The sequence below is a fragment of the Bactrocera dorsalis genome, chromosome 5 (genome assembly GCF_023373825.1).
Source record: "Bactrocera dorsalis isolate Fly_Bdor chromosome 5, ASM2337382v1, whole genome shotgun sequence".
In the NCBI taxonomy this organism is placed as follows: domain Eukaryota; kingdom Metazoa; phylum Arthropoda; class Insecta; order Diptera; family Tephritidae; genus Bactrocera; species Bactrocera dorsalis.
Genome location: NC_064307.1, coordinates 72252576 through 72275632, shown reverse-complemented (window position 1 = coordinate 72275632; position 23057 = coordinate 72252576). Strand labels below are relative to the sequence as shown.

General features: G+C 35.5%; 1 long non-coding RNA gene across 1 annotated transcript in view; it reads left to right on the top strand.

Annotated features, from left to right (window-relative positions):
• LOC125778646 (uncharacterized) overlaps window positions 1–23057 on the top strand; it is a 173377-nt gene that overhangs the window by 132164 nt on the left and 18156 nt on the right. Inside the window, exon 4 of the long non-coding RNA XR_007422835.1 lies at window positions 15226–15306. This is a non-coding gene — a long non-coding RNA (uncharacterized LOC125778646). The remainder of the gene's footprint in view (window positions 1–15225; window positions 15307–23057) is intronic.

Here is a 23057-nt window from a genome sequence, read left to right as displayed (position 1 = left end):
CTAAGAAACGATAAACACTCAAGTGTTCATGTTTCGTATTCGAGTCGCGTTACTCACATTTTTCCAAACGCTCTCTAAAAAACTCTCCCAAAATATTTCTCAAAAAATTTTGCTAAAAAATTTCCCAAGAAAATTTCTTAAAAAGTTACCCAAAAATTCCACAAATAATTATCCAGAAAGTTATTCAAAAAACTATCTAAGAAAGGAAAAACATGCAAATGTTTGTTCGTGCTTCGCTATCGAGTCCCTTACTACAACTTTCACTCTGTATTTTTATCACGTCACTAGACTTACCAAATCCACACTCTCTCTAATAATACCATCCAGTTAATTAAACCCATTACTACACCACCTAGAATATACACAGAAAAAATTTTCATTGCCAACACAACGTTGCACTAGGCTTGCCTACTGAGTAGTGGCATAATTTTTGTGTTAATAAGCTTATTATGTAAATAATGCGCTAATTGCATTTGCATTTTTCATACATTTACATGTGTTGCATAAAATGAACAAAAAGAGAGCGGTGGATTTTACAATCAGAGGTAAGAGATGATAGAATGAGCAGCATTAATAAAATAGTTGTCACTCATGCTTAGCCCAAAAAAATGCAAGGAAGAGTGGCGATATAAAACTGCTAGGGAAATAAGCCTAGATATTATTTCAGAAGAGTTTTTGCTCCACAAAAATCTACAAACTGCTTTGACTAGTTTCACGAAATTTTCGCAGCTTTGAAAATAAAATTCACAGAAAGGTTTCTAACTTTCTTAGCTTACAATCAAAGTAGACGCAAACCTACACGGTGATCTACTCACTCGTTGAATTTTACTTTAGAAGAAACTGCCAAGCCAATCAGTCACTTTGTGCTCATCAAGCTCTCACTAAAGAAATATATACACTGCTCTGGTATGCTTCCAGTAATTGCTGTCTGCTGGCAATCAATAAGCCTAGCGCCTGTTTTGCTTACTCCTCTAACTCAATTCATCATTTCTGTCTGACATTCTTTATCCAGGCAGGCGCCTGACCCAAATCACATTAACTAAATCTAAAAACTTTAAGATGGACACATGCTTGCGGCAATTATGCTATGCCTTTATGCTATTTTACTGCTCTCAATTAAACGCCGCGAGTTGCTGGACTTCATTTAGCTGCCCTCTTCGTATCGGTCTGACTTTTTAAAATCATTTGCTAGTTTATTTTCTATGTTTTTGTTATATGCTGTACGCTGTATTGACCGTTGTTTTTATCAGTTAGCAATAAATTTCTAAGCCCTAAGGCACATAAATTGAACCTTTTTCACCATTCATTTGGGTCTCTATCGTCTTTTTGGTCATTTCCGTTTGCTGCGCCCATAAATATGCTACTAAAGCTGTCATTTAAGACTTTTTTCTTAATTTTTGTTGTTATTGCTGTTGCTGTTGTTGTGGCGACACTTTGAAAAACATTTTGTTGTAGTCATCAATTACCAATACATACATATATCGCGCTAAGTAAGCGGCTACTCTGGGTCGCTAGGTCGTATACGTAACCTTTATGCAGCATTTTAATTGCTTTGCTCTATTTAATTGAATTTTGCTTGCTGTGAAGAGCATATAATTTTTTAGCATACAAAGTGTTTGAAAATTATTTTACAAGATGAAAAAAGTAGTTTTCAATCATTTTGTGGGGCAAAAAATTATATGATTTCACAGAAAAGAGGCATCAAAGAAAAGTTAAGCTTATAGATTTCTATTCACTTAATAAATATTATGTTAAAATACATTTCAAATTTCACAAATTTAACTCAAATTCAAGTTTTAAGATTTCGTTATACCCACTTTTATTATTTATATGTTTATCAAAGCTTTTTCGGCTCTTATTTTTCAACTAAAAAATGGTTTCGTAATTGAAACGTCTCCCAGCGGAGCCATTTGCATTGCTCCAGCACAGTATAAAGTAGTTTGGCAAAAAATAAGGTCGCAGAAAATCAATGTCGCCATGGGAAATATCATTCACGCTACTTATTTTCTTATTTATTGTCATTGCCTTGAAAAAGTAAACAAGCAAGACGCAGTAGCAGAAGAGAAGTCATGTATATACTGACATACAAAAAATGAGAAAGAATTATGCAAACAAAAATTCTTGATTTTTTAACAATTTGTGTTATAAAACATTTTTTTAAGAATTCAGTATACAATATATGATACAAATTTAGTTGTGTTATTATATATTTTTGCTTTCTGTATTGAAAGTTAATTCTTCTTAACCTGATTTAAGCATAAAATCGTCTTTCTATTTAAATTAATATAAATAAAAAACTCTTATATATATACTTTACAGTTATATACTTGATTTTGAAACCGCTTTATCGTCTACTCTATTGACGCTCTTCTTCCACGCTTTGCGGTTTATTGCGCTCCCATTTCTCTGACTTGTCGCGTCGCAACCAAATTCGGTCACTAGCAGCATCGTCACTGTGGTTATATTTTTTTTTTTTATCACTATGCGGTTTCTTTTACATCGCCTGTTTACCATTTTCGTTGCCAAAGTCTTTTATTTTCTAAGCTTTGTAGTTTTTTTTGTTGACCATACTTTGTTGTTTGTTTTTTGAAAAAAATTGATTTTACGGTTTGTCTGCCTATTCAATGGCTGTTCTTTCTATTTTTTATATCTACAGTGGAATTTTCCGGCGTCTATTGGCATTTGTAGACATTTTTTCCAAACACATTAGTCTGACTGGTCCCATTTTAATCCCTTGGGTATATAACTTAGACCTTTTTTCTGTACAAAAACACATTCTTTTACTTTTGCCTGTCACTTAAAGGGAATGTAGGGTGTGCTTTTATACGCGATTGACCCACGAAGCGGCACTAAATACTCACAAGAACTTTTCGTACCTTTTTGAATGAAATCCTGTTTTGACAGAAATGTCTCTAAGCGTAAACATTAAAGTCGTCACTAACTTTGTGGCACAATTGTGCTTATAAAAGCTAAGAAATATCACTATTTTCAGATATAGAAATTCAATGATCATTTTTAAAGCATACCTTTTGGCGACAAGTATCACTTGCTGGCTTGCATTTGCATGTAGGTCTCAGAAGTCTAATAAAAAAGCATTTTTGCATGGAAACAAGTTTTTTTTTTTTAAATTATATACCAGTTGACAACCTCTCTGCAGAATATTGGTGAAAGTTATAGGAAGCAAAATTAGAATTTGTTTTTTTCCGGCAGATGGCTCTTCTCAGATCCCTAAATTTCTTATTTTCTTCAGATGGCGCCACGCGGCGACTAAACATGGCGCTATTTAGAGACCTCTATTTCTCATTTCCGCCAGATGACGCTCTTCATAGTTTTTTCAGCACTTACTACTCAAAACTTGCAATATTATCAAAAGTATTTCTATACATCACAGACCTACCATCCACGAGTGCGCATTATGCATCACGGCTTAAGGCTTTGTTGCCAATAGCAACGCGAAAAATGTTTGGAGTTTGGTGACTTTATTTGCCTTTGTGCCCAAAAGCTGCTTATATTGTTCAATCAAAATGTTGCACCAAATGCGTGCAACACATAGTAATTAACTGCAAATTGGAAAGGCTACTTTAATTTTGAAAATAATTTTGCAGTGGCATTTAAATTATGCAAATCTATGTGGCTTTAAATAAGCGGCGCCAGCGACAAGGTATTATGCAACATGAACGCACACAGCTAGTCATACAAAATGCTTGCCACCAGCGTCCACTAAAACACACACGCACTTTTGCTAAAGTGAGGCATGTCTGTTGCGTTGTGCGCAATTGCAGCCGTGCGCTTGCATGTGGCAAGTTATTATACGATTGCACATAATATTTAAGTGCGTACATGCCACACGTGTTAATTTACAATTGCCGCGCGGCAAATAAATGTTAAATTAGCCAACATTATAAATTTGAATGCATTTGTAATTGCATTACCATTTTTCACGCGCACCAATACCAATACACGCGCGCTTATAAATAGCGCCGTCTGCGTGCCTTTGAGTTGAGCGCGTGTGCGCCGCCTGTATTTGATGTGAGTGTGTGTGTGTGTTTTTTGCAATTGCATTAGCTGCACTTTCATTAAAATCATGGTCATAATTTAACTTTTATACCGATTCAACCGTTTCATGGTCGTTTCAATGCAATGGATACACGCATCGCCGGTTAAAGCAGTCGAAAGGCAGCGCACGTACACACACATATGTGGCATGCATTACATAAATAACACACAGAAATATTTGTGTGTGTTTTTGCGCACGTTGCACATCAGCACTTGCCGCAGCCGTGCAGCAAAAATAAAAATAAGCAACAACAGCATCATGGCTTTGCATTGGCCGCCATGTATTTATGCAACAACTAAAGTCCATCAACAGCAGCGGCAGCAGCTATGGATTTTATTTTGCCGAGCACGTGCCACAGTGGTACTCGTGGAAACATGGCGAGTGTGTGCTCGACATTTGTTTAGTTAAAAGTAGCTTGCACCCAATGAGTAATCGAAATGATCTGCCAGAAGTGGTTCGGAAAGCTGCGAATCATTCCCATTAGGCTCCCAACTGGTGTTCAATTTAAGCCTTATCTAGGAACTCCATGGATTTGGTGATAGACGGCTTTATTTTCCCCGTCACCTACACAATGTCTCTTTACATAGAGTGATGTGGGTCATGTAATATGACGCGTCTCATAATAAAGGCTGGACGTTCGCACATATCCTGCATTCCGCTGATCGCATTTCTCTCATTTTCTCAAGATTTGATCTTAGGTGTAGGTCCTGTGGTCATTTACAATGCTATTGAGCTACGTTTTGGCTAACAGTGGGAGCTTTTTGATCTGAGCACCATCAACTCTACCCTAAAGTAACTTTGTGGCATTGTCAGTGTTGCTTGGGTTCTAAGAGATGAGAGGTTCCTCTGCGGTTTATTGCCTCAAAGAACCATTAAAGGAGGTGATCGGTTTATGGCAGCTTGAGAGGATTGTGGCTCCGGCTGCCTCCGAACGTGCCAACTTGCCTGCTTTTTTATATCCTTCTATTCCTAAAGACCGATTACCCAGATGAAGCCAGCTTCTGTTCCTGTTTCACCCTTTGATCCGTTAATCAATTTGTAGATTAAGCCAATGGAACTGTCAATCACGAAACCACTGGTTCAATCTTCTCTACTGGGAAACCGAGGTACTTAGTTTCTTCTGGGTCTCCTTTACTCTGTCATAGTGCCAGCTTAACTCGAGTTCATTAACAAGGTCGAGTATGATACCATACCACGGACATATAGCCAGGCTCGAAAGCCTAAAATCATGATCCGGCTGGCCGTAGTCATTGCCTCATACCTCACTTGTAAGTATCTGTTTTGGCCGGATGTCGAGTATAACCTCCAGAGCCTATGCTGAAGTAGTTTTCTTTGAGCCCGTAATCCCCAGCAAGCAGACTCGTTACTACTTTTTCAGACCCATACGACTTCCTTCCATATAATCTGCAAATAGCAGGGCTTAGCGATCTGTTGGATTATTAAGTTCAAGGTATTTTAACTAATAAGAACTAAAATTTGTTTCTCATCGTTTGGCAGTGGGATCTACACAATCGATGGCAAAAACGAAATAGAGTTGGTATGGAAACTTTTTGGAAAAAACAACAATTAAGCAAAAGTATTAATGAAAATTTTCAAAAAACTACGAAACAGAAACTTTTAACTGACTTCATTTGGAGATGTAATATACAATATATTGAATTTTTGGTTAAATAAAGCTTAAAACTCACCTTTCTAACACTATATGGGACGACACAGTGCTACCAATCACTAGGGATATACGACTGCTAAGAGATCTATTGACAAAATACGAAAAGACTTTTTCGACTACTCAATATATTAGGCAAAGGAAGGAAATACAATACATAACAAACGGTGATGGTACAGAGTATCTCTCAACAGACCCTTAAATACATTGAATATCCAACTATAAGTCTCATTTGTCCAGCCAAGATCATACTTTATGTATAGTTTTTAACCAAATAGGTCATATGGTTCAGTGACTGACTACCACCGGCAGAGTTATAGGTCAAAGTAACGGTTAGTCAGAAAAAATTATAAAATGTAAAAGATATAATTTGCTGGCCACGATCATCGCTTGTAGCCAGTTAAACAAATAATATTCTCAGTGAAGATTAAACTTATTCAAACTTATATCATTTCTGTGCACCAAAAAATACCGGGTTCTTATCAGAAATATACCAGGCAATCTATCGAATTATCAAAAAAATAATATTTATTTTACCGTGAAGAAAACAGTGCACTTCTTTCAATTTGTTGTTGCGGCAAAAATAACTCTTCCACAAATTGTGTGCACTGGGTTCGATGTGAATTCAAACTGCTTCATTTACCAACAGCTAATGCCATCAATACACGCTACAAACTGCCCAAATGTGTAACATTAAATAAATTATGCAAATGCATGTGTATGAATAAATAAAATAAGCGCATACATTTATTTATTTATGAACCCTTTTAAATATTCACATTGTCATTGAGGCTGACATAGCTACAACAGCAATTACAACCACAACGGCGCTAAAAAGCAATGCAATAAAGCTACACGTATTAGGTACATGACAAAAGCTGGCAAAGCAAATGCGCCAATATATATAAGTATGTATTTGTATAAATTTAATGCGCTGACACACTCAAACCGAGAAATTCAAATGGCAAATACATTTGCTAAAAATTTTGCTGCTAATGCAAAGCCGTGTTTTCACACCGCTCGCTTTACTTGTTGTTGTTGTTGTTGTGATTTTTACACCGAATTGTTGTGCTTTGCATATCCCGTTCTTCTTTTTTTTTGCTAAACTGTGATCATTATGCCGCTGGCAATCACACGTTACGTGTTCACGTGCATCATTTATAATTTATTAAATGTTACGTATACGCCATGTACTCATCTAAACAAAATCAGGCATTTAGTGGATTTGTTAAATAAATAGTTTGGTTTACAGCACAGCAACGCAATTGGATTTATGGAAATGCTTGTGAATTTCATGCAATTATTTTACGGCATTTAAATGCTCGTCACTGTTTGTACGCATGTATGCGTGCTTGTGCTGTTAAATTCATAGGTATTTTTAATGGAAAATCAGTCGTGCGGAAATTCACATATATCACTTTAGATTTTTAATGCGTTTCTATGCTTAAAAAGTGAAGTTGGCTGTGAAATCAATGCATTTAATTGGAAATTTTATCAGAGAGAGCCTAATTTTGTTTTTTTTTTTTTTTGAATGAAAATGTAATTTAATTTTAAGCGTCAAGTATATTCTTTTAATGTTTAAATAATTTATTTTTTAATTTTCGTTACTGGAAAAATATTAATAATAACTATATAAATACTATGACTAATTCGCATATAAAAATATTCTTGAAATTAAAGACATTAAGAAGTCATTGAAATTTTTGATAATTTTGGCGATTTCAAATTGTTCGTAAACTAAATTTCCATTCAAGGACTTATAATTCATTAAATTTTTTTGCGAAAAAAAAAAACAAGTAGCAAAATATATATTTTAAATAAAATTTTCCGCTTACTCAGACGCAGGTTAAAGAGTAAAGGTTCTCCTAGCCAAACAATTTTTCAGAAACTGGAACATTTAGGATATGTGCGTAGTGAACCGATTATACGTATTATGAGGATGAGCATATTTATATATTTATGACAGTTTTTATTACCAATCGCGCCCGCTCAAACGAATTTTCTAAGAAAAAATTACCGAAATAATTTTATGGAAATTTTGTCACCAAAAGCAATTTCATGTACGAGTATAATCGAACGGCAATTCCACCAAACTACAGGGTAGGCCATTTAAAGTTGACCCATCTGGCAACGCTGTAACTTTTAACAGCGCTGACAAATCGGCTAATGTCATACCGCGTTAGAAGCGTCATTCGAAGACAATTTATACCATGGAACAGTACACTCCAAAAGAACGCGCTGAAATTGTTCAGCTTTATATTCAAAATAACTTTTCAATTGTGTTAACTCAACGTGCGTTTCGCAAAAAAAATAAAGTGAAAAGTGCTCCAGTTAAGAACACAATTAAGTCTTTATACGCAAAATTTGTGAACACCGGTAATCTCAGTAATGCCAGTCATGCATCCAGACAACGCACAAGACGTTCTGATGAAAATATCGAAGCTGTACGAGCCAGTATTGAGGAGACTCCATCGACATCGAGTTATCACCGCTCTCAGGAATTAGACATCTCTCGCACCACTCTCCGACGTATAATTCATAAAGATTTGAAGATGTTTCCATATAAAATTCAAATGGCACAAAAACTAAACCCAGCTGATTATCCGCGACGCCTTAATTTTGGCAAATGGGCCATCGAAATGGCTGAAAACGAACTTGACTTTTGGCGAAAACTCATCATGTCAGACGAGGCACATTTCTCGTTGAATGGAGGCGTAAACAAGCAAAATTGCCGATTTTATGCCACCGAAAATCCTCAATTAATTGAAGAACAGCCTCTTTACGACCAAAAAGTAACAGTTTGGTGCGGTGTTTGCGCGAATATGATCATCGGACCGTATTTTTTCGAAGACGATGATGGAGCCACGACAACAGTCAATGGTGAGCGTTATCGAGCCATGATAACGGATTTTGTGATACCCATTATTCGCGAAAATGACATGGATAACTTCTGGTTTCAACAGGACGGGGCTACATGCCATACAGCTCGACCAACAATCAATTTATTGCGACCATTTTTCCGCGGGCGATTGATATCGAAAAATGATGATGTTGACTGGCCACCGAGATCACCAGATTTGACGCCACCAGACTTTTATTTGTGGGGTTATTTGAAATCCAAGGTATACGCTAATAAGCCAAAGACCTTAGCTCAACTGAAAGCCAACATTCGACGTGAAACAGCCGCCATATCATCCGAAACATTGGCCAAAGTCATGGAAAATGTCGAAAAAAGAGTGCATTTAGCTGTCAAAGCTAAAGGTGCCCATTTACGCGATCTAATTTTTAAATATTAGCTGAAACAAAATTATTTTTGAAATGAACAAAAAACATTGTTTTCTTTTGTTCTTTTTTTTTAGAAACAAATGGGTCAACTTTAAATGGCCTACCCTGTATAAATTTCGTAATAAATAAGCGCATACACTGACCTAAATTTAGGTTTACCAATACCAATCATAAAGTCACACATCACACGCTACACTACATTTGTAATCAGAGAGAATAAAAACGGTACACTGATTGGTCAGATGATTACTCACCCGCTAGCGTAAAGATAACGTCACAATTTTTGACAAAGGAAACACACAAAATATTATATCATGTCATGAATTAAATAAAAAGTGTAGCTCACAAAAACTGTGCGTACACGCTCTTATCAAAAATACACGGGCACAAAATGCATGCCTGAAAAGGAACTATACCCCAGTGTTAAAAATTAATTAAAAAATGTTGCAATACACGGAGTAAGCGCTGCATAACAGTAAAAAATACAACATATCAAATAAAATAAGATTTACATTGCAATAACTCACTTAGTATGTGTGCGAGATATACTTACACGCACACAAAGGCACACCTACGTAAGTGGAGTCAATCGCTGGCACTGCGCCGAATTGTGACAGCTGTCATGTGATGGCCAAAACTTGCAAAAACGAATGTCGATCATTGTGCTTGCAAAAAATGCCAGCGAAAGTGGGCATGCGAGTATTCTGTGGGTGCTTAAATTGAAGTGGTCGTAGCGTGTGATGCCAATATTATTGATAAAGTATATGTTTTCGGTCAATACTGACACACAATTTTTTTTACTGACATTTCAATCACAGTGTCATCTATAAATAATAAATTTTAAACGAAATTTTCGTTTATAAACCTTTTTCGATTTTAGTATATTTTATTTGACTTGACTTAACTTAACTTAACTTAACTTAACTTAACTTAACTTAACTTAACTTAACTTAACTTAACTTAACTTAACTTAACTTAACTTAACTTAACTTAACTTAATTTAACTTAACTTAACTTAACTTAACTTAATTTAACTTAACTTAACTTAACTTAACTTAACTTAACTTAACTTAACTTAACTTAACTTAACTTAACTTAATTTTCTTTCCACTGAATATCGCTTTTTTACAACAGTTCTCTGTTACAGCGCTAGCCACATGCGCTGCCACCTAAATGTTAGCATTGCATAGTTTTATTTGCCATTGATATGCTGTACCATTTATTCATGTGCGCTAATAAATATGCAATGATTTTTACTTTACAAAAATTTTTTTGTTTCAATTAAACTCTTATCTCTCGAATTTTGTTTTTAAACAACCAAAAGCGTTGCCATTGTGTCAAAAAAGAGTAACAGTTATTTATAAAGAGAAAAATGTTACAAAGTATAAATGCTTTGATTCACTTTTAAACAATTTTTTCATTTTATAAAACAACTCATGTGCTTTTAGGCGCCGAATAATATTTTTTAACACTTTGCTTCATGTATTTAGTAATATATTCAGATACATATATATTCAACACTTTTCTCCATTTATCTTTCAGTTTGGATATGTGTAAATATAAAACAGAGAAAGGATAGTTGCAGCAGCTTTCGTATACTTTTTTCTATTTTTTAGCGTCCATTCTCATATTGTATACTCCCCGCTAGCTCTTAGTTTATTTATTATACATTTGTTTTATCATCTCACTTTTCACTCTTTACTTCTTTATTTTCTTGCATTGATTGCAATTTAGATATTTCCAAAGCGTCTGCGGGCTTATGCCATTGTTTAAACTTTTATGTGCCCGCATACAAGCGCACTTACACATGGCAGTAACGGCGGCTTTAAATGTGTTTCCGGTAACGTGCTGTGCATTTGTGGCCATTTAAATATATTATTTAAAAAATCGAGTCTAGACTAGTCCATGCAATTTACATGAAATGTCAATTTAACTGCGGATGTGCTGCGATATAGACATACGAGTTTAAATGACAATAAAAGTACCTGAGCATAGGCAATACACTTGCCGAACGTGTTTGACAGTTAAGCGTATAAAAATAAATAATATTTTCGAATTTTCATGATTGACAATATAATAATTCGATGGCTATGCTTTTTTCAAGGTTATTTTGGGTCACATGTTTGCCTTTGGGGTTGGCATTGTATTCTTTTCTTCAAAAACTGTAATTGCTCTTACTATCTAAATTATATTCTTTCATATGTCTCAAAATCAGGATTTAGTAAAGCTACAATGGCTTTGGGGTTATGTTTGGGGCTTTTAACTCAGTTTTGTATTCATAAATTTGTAAAAATTCGGATGAGTATAACTCACTATTTTCTAAGCTATACTGTTTTAACCACAAAACCCTCTATGATGTAGTTATAGCCTCAGTTCATGTTCAAATCTTCAAATAAATTAAGGCTTGCACCGCGATCCAAGATCTCCCCTTTGTCAAAAGGAATCAGATAGCACTTGCACACTGTAATCCCAGTATACTGCTGGGTTCTATTGAGGCATTGTGATCCCTATTTAAATACACAGATCCAAGTGCTTTAATGCTAATGGTGCTCGGGAGTTTCCGGCTCCATGTAGAAAAGCTGACAGTTTGCACAATAGGCGCTGAAATATTTTCTCTCTAACGCCGGGAAAAGTAATTATGAACGGACACCTTTGTAAATTTTATCTTCAGAAGCTTGGAAGTTTTCGTCTTCGCGGCGCTGAACCGGCAGTTCGCTCAAGAGACATAGAGGTATTTACTCTATAATGCCGAAGATAGTCACTATGAAATGACTCTCCTATAGAGTTCATGTCGACCAAAACTTTATCATTTATCTAATATGAAAAGACAAAAAATTTAGCATTCAGCCTAAAGACGACGAGCGAAAGACTGTCGGCTTGCTCTCTTCAGTATTTGCTTCTAACAAAAGAGATCAAAAATGCGCTGTACGTAATCCGAAGCTAAGCCGGCTGTTTTGCTGACGTTTCAATGGCCATCGAATCACAGAACCATTGATTCTTCTCTAATGAAAACGTCAAAAGCTAAAATAGGAACAAGAGCAGACTTCTTCTGTCTTACCAGCGAGCCTATAAAGTTCTAATAGATAGCCAGGCGGCATATTAATGTTATACAAGCAGGCAATCACGAGACTCTCAGTGGGTAACTCAGTTAACATGTAGTAATAAAAGGAAATGAAAGGCAGAAGAACTGGCTCGCTCGGTGGCAGCTGAAGACACAATTGAACTAAGCTGTTCCATGTCAATCAGTTTCTTCAAGGATTGTTTGAAGCAATGCACCCTAGAGGAATACCTCAGCTCTTGGAATACATGCAAATAGGGCATGGGGGCAATTTTCTTACTTCCTATGCATTTTTTATATTGATGTTACTTCATAAATTCTGCTGAATCTCCACTGATTTAAATACTATTACTCTACTAGTATTATTTCAAAAATCTCTATTTTCTTCTTACCTCTCCTTGCACTAATCGCCCGCATTTCAATTTGTCCTACTTAGCAAACTACTCACAGCTGAATTAAAAAATGACAAACTAGTAAAAATTAACAACTTTTCAAATTCACTTTCACTGTTTGCTCTCAAGCTATAGCTCCAACTACTCAACAGCAAATAAAGCATGAATATATTTGAAAATAAAATAAAAAAAAAGAATTGCCGCAAATCTCACTCACCCTCAACGAAAACCGCAAAGCAAGTGCGTGCAACTTTCATTCTTCCTATTTTTCATTGTCGTTTTTTTATCTGAATTTTATTGCAAAAGTGAGTTTATAATAAATGACCTACATTTTTTGATTTATATGCGCTACTTGAAATTTCTTTTCTATTAGCCGCCCCGCCGAGCTATGAGCACGAAGCCACACTAAAATAATCAACGAAAAAACGTTGGTGCGGCATTTTCGCCTGTATTTATGTGGTTGCGAAATGTGCGAATATTTTTTTCGCATTTTATTTAAATTTCAATTTACATTTTTTTGGGACTTTTTTTTATATTTTTCAGGTATACTGTATATATGCTTCAATTGAAGTTGCATGAATAAAAGTTTTAGCTACAACTTTTGTAAATTATTTATTTCATTTTTTTATATTTTTTTTTTTTGTATTTTTACTTTTTTATATGTTTTCTCTCTGTTTTTATTTTTATTTTTGTATTCGAAAATGTTGTAAATTTTTCCACTTGTGCCCATTTATTTACACCATCGCTGCTCGGCTTGCTGCCGCTCACTCAGCTAGCCAATGAGCCGGTGAGCGGCAGTAAGGCTTTGTGCCTGCCGTTAGTTAGTCAACCAGCTGACCAGCCAATCAGCCAGTGAAGCAGCGAGTTGGTCGGTAAAGCGGGCAAACGAATTGCTGTAGACTCAGTCAATCCCTACGTTTAGCCAGCAGTCATGATACTCGTAGTGCGCTCGTGTAAGTCAGCTTTGCCAGTCAGTCGGTAAAGCTTCATTAGTACTTGAGCGAAACGGTTTTTTTTGTCGGAGAATGGAAAAATTTAAGGTTGCGCATGTAAAGAGGCAAGCGTCTGGTTTCAGAAAAATTTTCTTTAAAAAAAAAAATTATTTCAAAGAGTTGGTCGAAATTATAACAGTTAATGCTCTAGCGCTTAAATTCGTAAAATACTTTGAAAATTCATAGCACATCCTCGAACCGAAACTTAATTTTCTATAACCTAACCCACATAACCTCAAAAGTTAGGTCTCGGCTGTTGCGATTTCGAGGTGAAAATACCGTAAGTCTCACACTTTCAGACAAACAAGCGAAGAAAAGAGAACAAAAATAGAAAATGTGAACGTTGTGGTAGATTCCAAACACTTTATTCAGACTTAAGATCCAACTAAAAAAGAGTTTTGGATCTCACAATAGTCCAATTTTACTCAAAGCTAGAGTACATTATAACAAAACTACAAGCCATTCCTTCACCGCACATCGTCACCACGCACCCTGTATGCAAGTGTACTTTCGCCCAGCAGCCATAGCAGCCCAACAAGTGTTGATTTGTCGGTCTTTTGCAACTACCAGCCAAAGTTTATACCTGGCTGGGCTATTACTGCCGCATTTTGTTGTAGTCTCTTTTATTATTTGCTTCGCTTTTAGTCTATGCTTTGCAGTTGCTTTGTTCCGCTGCAGTTACGAATTTTTAATCTTCATTGCCGCATTTTTTGCGCACAATTGACCATTATTTCTACTTCAGTTGCAGCAAAGCAAGGCAAAAACTTAACGGTATTTACATATAGATGAACCGCAAACATACCTTTACTGTACATAAATGTAACTGTAAATGTTTGTGCAGAGAGCTGGAAACCCCTTACCAGCCTTTGTATTTTCTTGCCTAGTGGAGGAGCAAAGATTCCTCTCTTTTTGTTCTCATTTCGCTTGGCTGTATGCTCGTTTGCCTCATAAACTTTCATTAGAGTCGTAATTCCTCGCGCCTACTTTCATAAGGCATGCTCTTTTACTCTAACGGCACAATTGTCGCGGTGCAAAGCCGCAATTTTCAACTCTTTTATTAGTATGTAAGTAAGGCAGATTAAGTTATTGATATGTCGGAAAGTTTGCTTAGTAGTGGAGATAAGTAGAGCTTCGTGAGATCGGGTATTAAGGAGAGTTATTAACATGATCATCTAAATTGTTGAGGGTAAATTTTGTTTTTTGTGTATGGGCGAAAGTGAATCAGTGGCAGACCATCATTTTCTCGGATGATTGCAAGTTTAATATTTTTGGATCTGGATACAATCTGTTTGAAGAAAATTTGGCGAACTGTTCAGCGGAGAATGCCTAATAACAACAGTATGCCAGTCAGTGAGCTGAATGATCTAGGGATTTTTTTCTTATAATGGATTAAAAGGATTCACTTAATAGAAGGTAGAGTCAACCAATTTGATACCCTGCATTGAAGAACTGCATCAATATCAAAAGGACGTCATCTTTTAACGATGCCGTTGTTTCGAAGGCGTGCTATGATGACATGGAGATTGGATTATTGCAAAAGCTTACATCGTCAATGTCAGCAAAGCTTAGGGTGGAGAATTTTATCATAATTTCCAAGTGCCTTTTTTCAATGTATATTTTAGCTCATAATTCAAATTTTCTTATAACCGGATTTTTATGCCCAGCACTGTATATTTACACAATTTTTTAAGCTCGTTCAAATTTATCCAATTTGCCTACTTCCTCTCAAATATGCCCCTGCTTCGCTGCTAATAAATTTTCGAAATATTTTTCAGCTTGCTCGCAAATGGAACAACCATTCAGCACTTAACCATCACGCTCCTGCTCCTTACTGCCGGCAGCTGCTATTATTGCAGGTAAGTCGTAAACACTCCTCTCCTCTGAGTATAATACATAGCTTCCTACATAACACTGTTGTTGCTTGTCTATCTGTTGAGTTTATCTTCTCCCGCATTCTTCTGACTTCTATTTAGGTTAAAATCTTTCTGCAAAATGACCTGTTGTCTTACACACAATTTAATATTTTTTTCTTTGCGTTACGCATTTTTCAAGTTTTTGCTCTCCCGCATGCTTCGTAAGCATTCCTCGGTTGCTATCATATTTTGTTGCGCTTCATAATAATAATAATAATAATCATAATTTGAAATTGCTCATCTGCATCTACCATTGGATTAACTCTGAATTACAACATTAATAAGCAATGACACGCAACAATGAAGCGATTCATGGGCTGCATCACCTGGTGGTCGACCTGTTAGCGACTATGCGCATTTTCACCTCACTGCACAGCGCTTAGCGCCAGCCCAGCCGTGGCAGCTACCACTGCCGGTAGTTCGCGGAAGAAAATGCGCGCGTAGATACTTACCTCACGCTTTACTTCAGTTGGTACATAAAGTTGGTTGAAAGCAGCAGTCCCTCCAACAGCTCGTTAAAATCTCAATTTTTGTGTTTCTTTTAGACAATTTTTTATATCGCCTTCGTAAGGCCGCTGAAAACAACAACTGCGCTGCGGAGCTATTCACTTGCAAAATTACCGATTATTGTCATATTTACGTAAAGCCACATAATCAATAAATGACTTGAGTTACCCAAAAAAAGTGATATTGAAGAAGAAATTGTTATATAATATTGGCTGTTTTGGGATTAACTCCTAATGCTTGGCAACTGCCCTGAATTGCCCTAAAGTGCCATTTACATATGCTTATTTATTGAATTTATTTTTTTATGATTTTGATTTTGCCCTTGAAAGCCATTTTTGCTTCTAATAAAAATGCTGGTATAACTGTAGTATTGTTAGCTTTGATTCGGTGCGCTCGTTTTGGCGTTGCCTTAAGGATTAAGGTAATACAGAATAAAATTTTGTGACTGCATATAGCAGAGCTTTACAAATATCTCAGCAGGCATGCTATTAATTAATTTATCTCGACGGCTTAGGGTTCCTGCGCCCTTAGTTGCCTCTGTGTCCCATTAGCACTATCATTAACGCATTTTTATACCCTGAACGGGATATACTAAGTTTGCAAATATGTTTCTAGAACTCAAAAGGAAATGTCAGAGACTCCATAGAATATAATCTAAATTATCAGCTATAACTGCCATATAAATTGAACGATTGGAATAAAGAGTTTGTGTTTAAAGGTTCTTCATTTACCAAGTTTTTTTTCCAGAAATTTGTCATTGCTTATTCCCTAAAGCAATAATAAAATCTTCAAAAAAAATATTCAGTTCAGACTACTATAACATAAAGCTGCCATACAAGCTGACCGACCCAAATCAAGATCTTGTAAGAAGTCTTTTGTTTCAAGGAAGGATGTTATAGTTTCAGTACAACCTACGTTACCGGCGCCAGTCGTTCTTCCATTTCGCTGTTTGGCACCAATTGGAGATTCCAAGTGTAGCCAGGTCCTTCTTCGCCTGATTTTTCCAACGAAGTGGTGGTCTACCTCTTCTCTACCTATACTGGAGGTTCAGTCTTTCACACAGCACGCTAGATAGATCCTTATATGCAATAGAAGGAGTCTAATTCTACGGTAGTTGGCGTAGCTTAAAGTTCCATACAAATTTTAAATAATTAAATTTCCACTTTGAGTAAAGCTAAATTTTTATATACGGCACAAATTTATTCTCAAAAGCTTTTAAGTCAATGTCTTTTAAAACACGACTGCAAAAAACCCGGCGAAGCACAAAAAAAATATTTGTATCATATAAAAGCACCCCCAGTTATAACAATTTTTTCTCTGCCGTTTAAAAACATTTAAAAAATTTTGTTTTCTCACCAGTGTGAAAATTGTTTGCACTCAACATTAATAGCCGCGAATGCAATTTATGAAAATTACTTAAATGTCAGGCGGCAATGGAGCGTGCAGCGTTTGTGTTTGCAGTTATTAACAACAACAAGTTTTTTTATTGCAAATAGTGAAAACAAAAAACACATACATGCGCGTATCACACAGAATTGTGTTAAAAACTACAACAACAAGCAATTGTTTTGCCTGAAGTTTGCGCAGCGCCACAGCTGATGTGTCGGAAAAAGTGTTTCAAATGCACTCATATTTCCACACTCGCCGGAGTTTAGTGTGGATAGTTAATTTTTGAGGATTCTCTAATTTTTTGTTATTGCACTCACTCAATTCGCTTTTTTAGTGTTAGCGTGCTTTTTGTGCCTTTTGCATTGCTCATTGGCTTAAAATATTTTAGTTATGAGCAATTTTGCACTTTTCTTTGAAAATTATACTGTTGTTTCACACCAGTTTATTGCACAGTTATTTTAGTATTACTCTTTTTTTTTGTTTGTTTGTGTTGTGCCGTTAAGAGAATTGCTTGATAATTTAGTAAACAGAATGGACCTAAAAATTTTCAGTCACTGCTGGTCGTTCTCGGTTTCCATATCCATCGAAATCGTCTACGTTAAAATCAGGACGGACCTCTCCAAGCCAAGCTATTCTATAGCAGATAAGGTTTTAGACAGGTTGATTCTCTATTTTACGTCTCCTTCAATATACTTGTATACCTGTAAATAATAGACATCGTTAATAGACATCGTAAGTCTTAACAACAGAGCCGTCAGCGCATCCTCTCCAGCCTAGAAAAGAAGCGAAAAAAATATTTTGTGTTGAATGAGAACAAGACAAATTACCCGCAGGCCACATACAAAGATTCTTCTCGTCTTGGGAATTACACCATAGTTAAGTATTTGGGTACAAAGTACCATTAGACTCTATGAGGTCTATAGACTAAAATGATAAAGATATTATAACAACATATTAGTCAAAGTTAAAAAATTTTTAACAGTAATTCACTCAGGAATCCTACCGAAGATGTTTGTTGGCACATAAGATGTAAATAGTAGTTCTTAGCTGAAACTGGAATGCGAACTAGGTTCGCATACCATACTTATTCTCAAGTCGTGCAATCATTCAAAATGTTCATTAACATAATTTTCTAAAGCTCGGAACAATTTGTTACGCTCAACGACACTAAAACTTCAAAATTTTACATTTCATTCGTGCTATCTACTAATTCTCCACAGGTTCATGAAAAATTCTCTATATATCGCTACATTGACTAGAGGTGGCAACCGTGAAGCCATTTGAAATTGAATTAAAAAATTGCAAACATAACGGTTTTTTTACACATTTTGCGAAAATATTTATTTTACACACCCGTGCTAAAAGCAGCAAATTTATAAAAAGTGCGCTGCCACTATAAATGTGTATAATTTTCCGCTTTAATAGCTGATAAAACTTTTGCATTCATTTTCGTAGCGATATTTCTTTCTTTTTTCTATAAAGGAATGGAAATTTTTTTATATTTTTTGCGCTAAGTTTTACCATTACCGAACGATACGACAAAAGTGGCAATAACGTGGGTGGATGAGAAGGTGTATTTACATGATACAAGAAGCACCGAAAGCTCATGCCACTAGTCTGTGTCTTCAAAAGCGTATATCTGTTTATTATTTTAGCCGATTTTTCGTGCGACAGTCATTAAAAATAAACTGTAATTGCATCTTAAAGCGTTAAGCTCTTAAGATGAAATGAGTGCAAAAGAAGAAAAGAAATGTGTAGGAAAAGAAGCAAAGGAAAAAGAAGGTATAATAATACACAACTGAATATTGAGACGAGTGCCTTTTGATGAAGAATGCTAACATAATTTTTTATGGAGAAACTGCAAAATATTAATAATATTTTTTTTGGGGAAAAAACAACAGACGAGAAGCTTCAGTTAGTGAAAATTGTTTTTGGAACTTTAAGCCACTTCTTTATGCAAAAAAGTTCTGCAGCATAAAAACAGAAGTTTTTTTTTATACCTTTCAGTCAACTTGTTCACCTGCGCAGCATACAGATTTCCACAATGTAAAGTAGTACTCTGCAATAACCGTAAATGGACTGTCTTTATGATAATGCATAGTGGCGATTTTGCAAGAAAAGCATTTTTAACAAACTCCTGATAAGAAAAAAATGTCGGACGCACACATACAGATGCCTTTCTAATCCAGTAAGACGTAGAAACGTGTAGGAAGACAAAAGTGGAACTGGACCACAGCTGTATTTACCCAAGAGGAAATGATTAGGAAATTCACTTACCCTTAGATGTATACAGCGCGCACTTTCATACTTACGATGTGTTTTTAACTTGTTTTTCTTGGAAATTTTAAGTGACATAAATATTTGTTGACAAATGGAAAAAACGTTGCCTACATTTGGGAGCACAGAACAATTTTTTCGTGCTAGGCCGACATGTAGCGAACGTTTTTCTTATTTAAAAAGGCATTTTGCTTTTTTTATGTTACTTAGACCTATGTTTTAATAACTTATGATTAAACGAAAAAAATGAGTTACTAAAGTTAGTAGTTCCTTAAGTTTAGGGGTGAAGGAATACGATTTTTCCAGGAAATACGCTTTTTAACCTGGTTTTCTAAGAAAACCTCGATTGTTCGAGGAAATGCGCTTTTTCTACGTGTTTTTTTTACAAATTTTAAGTGACAGTTTCCTACTTATAGCGCTAAACGAAGTCCAAGAAAATTTTGTTTTATTTCTCAAAATTCTTGAAGACCGTATCTATTAAGCAGTCTGAAAAGAAATGAATTTTTCAAAACACACATATATAAATAAGAACTCCCAGACACTCTAGAAGAACGCTTGCAGAACATACGACATTTATCCACAATGATCCTCAAGCTCATCATATATAAGCAGCTAGCTATATATGTATACACATGTATAGAAATATATTTATACATTTCAACACCATATTAAAGCACCGTTATATGCATACTTAATGCAAATCCAATGGATTTCCAGCTAATCCCTTAACATTTCAAGAAGCTAAACAAGCTCTACCTCAACTCACATACACAAACAAATATACAGTTATTTATTTGTATGGCAAATGCACACGTGCTGCGTTAATAATGCAGTTAAAGCGCCGCCAGCAGCGCAACTTCGATGCATACACGGCATCAAGCGCGATTTGTTACGCAATAAAACTGTCTGCCATGCCATAAGCGCTGCCGGGTGTGTTGCATGCCACAGCCGTTGTCAACTGACACGTTGTTGCCGCCACAGATGACTGATGTTATTTACAATATTTGATGTATGCGATTATAGTTTTTTGTTGTTGTTGTCATTGCTACGCTTTCCCTTTGCTTCAACGAAAGCACGTTTCCGAGTTGTTAAAGCGCATTTGTGGAGGCATTTTTAAGGAACTGCGTTAGTGTTTGGTTTAGAGGTTTCTGTAGAATGTTCAAACCCTTCTCGTGTTATAGATTTAGAGACATATTGGAAGTCTCGTCGTAGGGGCTAGCCACCCTCTGTTCTAGCTTCTTCCTTAGCACATGTTTTTGATGAAAATTTTTCAAGTTGAAGCTTATTATAGTAATTTTTTCAGCTCCCATCGGATCCCAAAATTTTTCTGCAAATATTTTTACTTTTTTAACCTCTTCTCGAGGGTATTTTAGTTTCTATCAACTGAAGTAGGTTTTAAAATAATTACAAAGCTTCAAAATCAACTTAGAGAAAACACTCCATTTAAAAACTGGCTGCTATATACTTGCATTGCCGTCCATCTAGTTATTTTATATAATACTTCGAGATTTAAAGAAGTTTCGTAGGTGCTCATATCCATTGTTAAGTTAGTTGAAGGTCGATACTTGCAGGGATCACAGTTGGAAAGGAAAATAAAACTAACAGCACTGACAGAGAGCGATAATGAGAGCCTTTTCATAGCTTAAGAAACGGCTTCAGCGTTCAACAACTTGAACTCACATCCATTCAATTCTCTCTTTACGTAATTTCTTAAACTGTCTTCGGTAAGCAAAATTGACTTCTGAAATCGTTTCTACTGGCACTGCGCTACTTATTTACTTATTGATGTATTCGCTTCTAAGCAGCTACTTCTAGCTCTAAGCAAAATTCGTCATTGCCATTTGCTCCGTGCAACACACACCTGACTACTGTTATATGATAACTTAACACGGAAACTAGCAACAAAAACCAGATACAGTTCCTAAACAGACACAACTCAAAAACAACAACAACTCTGTTGACAGACCGCCAGCAGGTGTGCCTTCTATCATGTTTATCACTTGTTTAGCACTTCCCACAATACATTTGCCGTTACGCTACAACGCGACTACAATTTAGATACTCTGACATATTGTTTTTGTTGTTGTTATTGATAATGTTGTGGAAAAAAATTCCGGAGCAGGTGATGATATATTTGCAACAACAAATACTTCAATATTTTTGCATACATATTTCAACTACGGCATATGAGTGGCTGCATACGCATTAGGGTGTTCGGTTTTTCTCAAGTTGATGTTTTCTGTAGGTGTTCTCTGAAGTTTCAGTTGTTGACCCAAAAAAATTATAAACGGTATATATGTATGTTCTCAAAGTAATTCGTGCCTTAGTCATTTTACTTTTCCTTGAACTACGAAAATGGTCTGGTCAATGGTTTTTTATTGTATTTTTTATATTATTATTTTTTTTATTATCTTTTTTACATTTTTTTTTAATTTTTTTTTAATTTTTTTTTTAATTTTATTTTATTTTTTTTAATATCTAAATTTTAAAATTTTTTTTTAGTTTTCGTTTTTTTTAATTTTTGTTAAATTATTGTTTTTTTTTAATTTTTTTTTTATTTTTGTTTGTTGTTTTTTGCAATACACATCTCGTAAACGCTTAACTTAATGGAAAAACTGTAAAAAGCCATTATGTAGAACACCAAATTTCCTACAAAATATGTGAAACAACATATTTTTCAATTGGTTTAGCATACATTTGTCCATCTGATAAGGCAGAGAACCTTCAAGCCACAATAAAGAGCTCCTACCTGTAGAGATTTTCGTAGACGTATCTAGGAACCTATTTTTCAGAGCGAAAAAAATTAATTCGTTTAATTTTTTTGACCCACCCTAATATGTATGTATATCAAGTAAAGTGTAAAGAAAGCAAATATTTTATGCAAAAAACCAGTTTTTACAGTTTTTAGTGGGAAATATGAGTGCAGATGATTTTTTTTTTATTTTTCAATGCAAAAGTGAGGTTGAAAACGGGTGTGGCAACATTACCAGCGCATATGCATTCCACAAATGCCTTTAAATAGACAGACACATATACAAATATAAATATGCATAGATAGAATTCAATTCATACACTTGACTTAGACATTTGCTGGTGTTGGCTGCGCTACACTTTATCCATTGCCGCTTTGTGAACTTCGCCTAGGCAGAAGTAGACTACCAACAACTACTGCAACTACGAGTCAAGCAAAGAGCACTCACTCTGCCACCCAACACACATACCGACAATACATTTATTTATTTGCACAGCAAAGGCGTGAGCATAAATGCCAATAGCTGCCTAGCTACACACACATATGTATATATATATATACATATACCACACACACTCAATCAAACATCAGTGTTAACTCCACATTTGTTGCATAAAAAATGTCTCAGCAATGCGTGCGTGTGAAATGCTTGAAATAGTTTCCTTACTAGCGATTATTGATTGCGTTGGCATTTCTGGCTGCAGCTGATACCGTTATATGCGCGCTCATAACCGTAAACACATAAGTGATTGCATATAAACATAACATT